This window comes from Apium graveolens, chromosome 6 (genome assembly GCF_009905375.1).
Source record: "Apium graveolens cultivar Ventura chromosome 6, ASM990537v1, whole genome shotgun sequence".
Lineage (NCBI taxonomy): Eukaryota > Viridiplantae > Streptophyta > Magnoliopsida > Apiales > Apiaceae > Apium > Apium graveolens.
The window spans coordinates 44,185,454-44,191,727 of NC_133652.1; the positions used below are offsets into that span (position 1 = coordinate 44,185,454).

Below are 6,274 nucleotides of genomic sequence, written 5' to 3' on the forward strand. Positions count from 1 at the left end.
GTTCAGGTAATGGTTTGAGCTCTAAGGTAGGCGCTTCCTCTATTGATGGTTTGAGCTTCCCTTCAGCATTCTTGAGGTCAGAAGTACCAAGAGATTCAAATGGTATATCCAGCTTTCGCTTCCAGGGAGAAGCGTTCAGATATTGTAATTGCTCGTTGCTATCTTCATCATCACTGTCAAATTCCCCCACTAGGGCCTTTTCCAATGCATTAGACATTAGCATGTGATCGAGTTCCGAAGTAACCGCAGAATCAATCACATCCACTTTTAAGCACTCCTCATCTTCTGTAGGGAATTTCATTGCCTTGAATACGTTGAAGGTCACATCCTGATCTTGGACCCGCATAGTAAGTTCCCCTTTTTGCACATCTATCAAGGTACGGCCAGTAGCCAAGAAAGGCCTCCCCAAGATTATGGGAATCTTCTTATCTTCCTCAAAATCCAGAATAACAAAATCTGCAGGAAAGAAGAGCTTATCCACCTTGACGAGCACATCCTCAACTATGCCCCTTGGGTAAGTAATGGAACGGTCAGCCAATTGTAGCGACATGTATGTGGGTTTTGGATCAGGCAGATCCAGCTTTTTAAAGATCGACAACGGCATCAGATTAATGCTTGCTCCCAAATCGCAAAGGCACTTGTCAAAAGTTAGATTGCCAATGGTGCAAGGAATGGTGAAGCTTCCTGGATCTTTCAGTTTTGGTGGTAACTTTTGTTGCAGAACCGCACTGCATTCTTCCGTGAGAGCAACGGTTTCAAGGTCATCCAGTTTCACCTTCCTTGAAAGAATAGTCTTCATAAACTTCGCTTAACTAGGCATTTGTTCCAGAGCCTCAGCGAAAGGTATATTGATGTGAAGTTTCTTGAACACCTCCAGAAACTTCCCGAACTGTCTATCCAGCTTTTGTTGTTGCAATCTCTTAAGAAAAGGTGGTGGAGGATAGAGCTGTTTCTCCCCTGTATTAGCCTCAGGAAGAGTGTGTTCAACAGTAGTCTTCCTTGGTTCCGCCGCTTTCTCCTTTTGCTTAGATTCTTCATCTCTAACTTCAGCTTCGACTTCTTTTGCCTTTTTAGCATCAGCTACTTTTCCAGACCTTAAGGTAATAGCCTTGACTTGCTCTTTAGCTTCCTTCCTACCTGGTACTTCCGTGTCACTGGGAAGAGTGCCAGGTTGACGATTGAGCACTGCATTGGCTAATTGACCGATTTGATTTTCCAAGGTCTTGATAGAAACCGCCTGAGTCTTGCACAACAGCTTAAGTTCCTCAAAATCAGCACTAGTAGGTGCAGCTGCACTTCCCTGTTGAGGATATGATTGCCTTGTAGCATACTGCTGTGGTTGCTGGAATCCAAGTGGGTTAAACTGTTTACTCACTCCTTGCTGATATGGTGGCTGAATAGCATTCTGATTATTCCCCCAGCTGAAATTTGGATGATTTCTGTTGTTAGGATGATAGGTTGCTGGCACAGGCTGCTGTTGTCGCTGATAATTATTCACATACTGAACAGATTCATTGACAAGAGAACACTGATCCGTAGCATGAGAACCTGCACAAAGCTCACAAACCATAGCTATTTGATTAACTCCATACGTAGCCAAAGAATCAACCTTCATTGATAGCGCTTGGAGCTGGGCTGCAATAGCGGTGGCTGCATCAACTTCCAGAATACCTGCTACCTTGCCTGACGTCAGCCTCTGAGTTGGGTTTTGATGCTCATTTGCAGCCATCGTCTCGATAAGATTATACGCCTCAGTATAGCTTTTAGCCCATAAGGCGCCTCCAGCTGCTGCATCGAGCATGGGCAGAGATTGGGCCCCCAAACCATTATAAAAACCAGTGATTACCATCCAATCCGGCATTCCATGATGTGGACATTTTCTCAACATTTCCTTGTAGCGTTCCCAAGCCTCGCACATAGATTCTGTAGGTTGCTGCGCAAACTGAGTAAGAGCACTCCTCATAGCAGCAGTCTTTGCCATTGGATAAAACTTCACCAGAAACTTTTGTGCAAGATCTTGCCACGTAGTGATTGACCCAGCTGGTTCAGAATGTAACCAGTCTTTAGCCTTATCCCTCAGTGAGAATGGGAAAAGCCTCAACTTGATAGCCTCATCAGTCACGCCATTATACTTAAAAGTGCTGCAGATCTCGACAAAATTCCTTATGTGCATGTTGGGGTCTTCAGTTGCCGCTCCTCCAAAAGAAACAGAATTCTGCACCATCTGAATAGTGCCCGGCTTGATTTCAAAGGTGTTAGCTTGAATAGCCGGATGAAGGATGCTTGACTGAATGTCATCAATTTTAGGCCGAGAAAAATCCATAAGAGCTGGATCAGCTTGAACAATACGATCTCCCATATTTACTGGTTCTTTCTGCTCAGTTCCTGAATCCAAATCCTCAAAATCTAACTTCTCCGGTGTATCAAGAACTTCGTCTTTCTCCTCAGCTGTATCTAAGGTCCTCTTGCGAGCACGAGAACGAGTTTGCATAAACATTTGCTAAAGTACCTGAAACACAACCGAAAAGAGTAATTAACTACTACGTCCTAATCACTGAGTCCTAATGACCAATGATGGTAAGTACATAAACTAAACAAATACGCCGAGTCCCCGACAGCGGCGCCAAAAACTTGTTAGGGCGAAATCACGCACTAATATTCACGCAAGTATACGCGTTCGCAAGTAATATAGAATACTTTCTAGTTCGTTCCCTCAGAGACTCAGACTAATTTATTGTCTAATTTAACTCACTCACCAATGTATGACTACTTCTCAATGTTAAGATAATAACACTTAAAATTGTTTATTAAATATTAACTATAATTAACTACTTAATTAACCACTTAACTAACACTTCAATTTATCAATAATAAAACACTCATGAGATCACAACTTCATTATTACTTCCTTCTATAGCCATTGTTATTACCTTTAGCATGTGACAGTGATGATATTAATCGAATAACACAAAACTGATAAAAGCCAACTTTCATTGTACTAATACCATTCTACCAAACATCCACAATTAAGATAGAAGTTGAATAGTCATCAATTATGTTGAGTTCCTATATGTCTACAGAAATTGACAACACAACGATTTAAGCACAAGTTATTCCTTTTTGATTACATAGGGCAAATAAAACTGTTAGAGTTACCCACTAATCATGCACAACATACATGAACCTATGCTAGCATGGCAAGTTCTAAATCTCAAGATCCACCGTCGCTTCACAAGAGATTAACACCTTATCTTATATGTTCGCGACGCACATAAGACGAATACGCACAACCAATACTAGATATCATGCAATCATCACATACTAAAGTATTAAACAATTAACTAAAGAATTCCATAATAAATCCGTTGCAACCCCATGATCACGATTAGCCCATAATAGAACTTATCGCCATCATGGGTTCATATGAAATCATGATAAACAAACACAAGAAAATAATAACTAAACTGATTATATTAAAACAGAGTACGTCACAAGAGTAAATAAGTCAAAGCAAGAAAACTAGCATCCAACGTTACAACGAAACAAGAATCACAAGAATATATGCTTCCTCTTCGTTGCTGTGTGCTAAATCGGTCTTCTTCTTTATCTCCTTCGCTTCTTGCAAAACACAATCTAAAACATAATCTCCTCTTAATACTCTGTGAAAAACGTCTCAAATCTACCTATATAATAGTCCCATAAAACTCAGATTACATAGAAGTTGGAAGCCAAACAGAAGTAGAAGTCTAAAATAATATATTTTTTCCCCGACCCTGCGCGGCCGCTCAGCATTTCTGTGCGGGCGCGCAAGGCTGCTGCGCGGCCGCTCAGCATTGCTGCGCGGGCGCGCAGGACCCTACTGGAAAAATTCCAGGTTTGCTCCGTTTCTTCGCCGTAATCTGCCCGTTCTTTTCCTCTCTCAATGGTGAACACATGCCAAGGCTTATTCTTGATGATTCCTCCTCCGAAATGCAACTAATACCCTGAAATGCATAAACACTAGAAAAACGCATCAAATACACAAAATACTTGATTTCAAGACACCAATTTAAGCCATTTTAAGACGTTCTAAGTGGTATAAAATGCCACTTATCACCGCCCCAAACCAATTGAACACACAAGCACACACAGTTACGACACACACACACAATCACAATGCGCACACACAAGCACATACATATTTATATATATAGATATATACATACGTATAAGATACAGGACCACCAAGCTCACCGGAAAAAAAACATGGTGGCGGCGAGACTGGAGCAACAGGATAGCCGGAGAAGAACGCCGAAAAAAGAAAAGAAAAGAACGGGAGAAAGAAACGGGAAAGGGAGAGATACGGAGGGAGAGAGATAGATTTGAGAGATTAAATCGAGAGAGAGAATTGAGAGTTACAGCCGAGAGAGAGACAAAGGAGATGATGTTTTCCCCAAATAAACTGGCTGCAGACACGTATCCTTTATTTGGGATACGTGTCGATTTCTTATTACTACAATTCGCGTTATATAGGGCTAGTTACATCCCGAAATTACTATTTACGAAACGAGTTCGCGAGAAAACAAACTCCAAAAATTTACCGAAATAACTTTAAAATTTTATAGATATCCCGAATTTAATAAAAACATAATTTTCATGATTTTAAAATAATTTTTAAAACACAACTTATACCTGTTTTTAACAGTTAAGCGAATCGACACGAGGGTAAAATAAATCCCAAAATCTTCCAAAATAATTTCAAAATTCCCAGAATATTATAAACTTCATAAAATATGAATTTCACGTTTTTTGAAGAATTCTTGAATTAAATATTGATTTTACAAATAAACACAGTCAGAAAATCATTTAGAAGTAAATAATTAACGAAATATTGATTTCTCAATTTTGTTTAAAGTCCTAAAAATAATTAATGAAATTATAAAATTATAAAAAAATTTAGAAACAATCCAAATATTTATGGAATTAAAACTGTAATAAAGTCATTTTATTACAAGGGAAATAAAAATCGTGTAACTCACTAATAAATCACATAATGCAATTCTCATGTCAACATATCACAAATAAATATATAACAATCAACAACTGCTGCCAAAATCAATACACACATTTATTTAATTATTTAAACCTTTATTACACTTTGAAAATATTAAAAATAAAAGAATATACACGAGTCGTTATATTCCCTCAAGGGAATGGCCAAGTAAGAGTAACAAACCGGATCCTTCTCCGGGGAATCGAGAAGTGGCTCAGGGAAAGCAAAACCAAATGGCCAGAAGAATTGTCTAATGTCCTATGGGCCTACAGGACCAGCCCCCGGAAGAGCACGGGAGAAACCCTTCAAACTGGCTTATAGAACTAAAGTAATGCTACCAATTGAAGTAGGATCCCCCTCCCATCGAGCTATCAACTTTGATGAAATAGCAAATGAGGAGGGGCTAAGAACAAATATTGAGCTAATCGATGAAGTCCGAGACCAGGCCGTTGAGAGAATGTTAAAGTACAAAGAAAAAACTAAAGAGCACTTCAGCAAGAAGTCCCGGTTCAAAAACTTTCAAGTTGGAGACCTCGTATTTCGAGACACAGAAGCCTCGAATCCAACCAACACTGAGAAGCTAATGCCAAGGTGGGAAGACCCTTATAAAATCAAGGAAGTTCTAAGGCCAGGCACATACAAGCTCATGAACATGAATGAATCCGAGATCCCGAACACTTGGCATGGACTCAGGCTCAGAAAATTCTATCAGTAGAAAAGCAACCAAAAGCTAACAAAAACTTGTAGCCTATGGCAAGCAACCATTGTATGAAAATTCCAAATCAATGAAAAGAGTTTTCCTTTCTCAAAAAGTTGTTATTTCTTTTACCTTAGTAGTAAAGCAAAAATAAAACAATCCGAATATGATCTCATACCCGGATTGGAAGCAAAAAATAAAAGCAGAAAACCCGGATAGAAAATTAAATCCGGATTAACAGCAACAACTATTTACTTAGAAATTTTCTAAGTACATAGAGCAAAATATCAAAAGCAATCATCAATCCAGATTGTTAGCATACCCGGATTGAAAGCAAATATTAAAAAAAATAAGCAATCATCAATCCGGATTGTCAGCATACCCGGATTGAAAGAAAATATTAAAAACAAAAGCAATCATCAATCTGCACATGGCGTCATACCCGGATTGAAAGCAAATATTAAAAGCAAAAATCAACCCGGATAAGCATCCAAATCCGGGTTGGAAACAGTTATCATGTACTCAGATTATTCTCTAAGTATATT

The 6,274-nt window shown here is 39.1% G+C and overlaps 1 non-coding gene across 1 annotated transcript; it reads left to right on the forward strand.

Annotated features, from left to right (window-relative positions):
* Positions 1–1,859: 1,859 nt before the first annotated feature.
* Positions 1,860–1,966, forward strand: LOC141669406 (small nucleolar RNA R71). The gene has a single exon (XR_012553692.1). It is a non-coding gene; the product is annotated as a small nucleolar RNA R71 (small nucleolar RNA).
* The last annotated feature ends 4,308 nt before the right edge of the window (positions 1,967–6,274 follow it).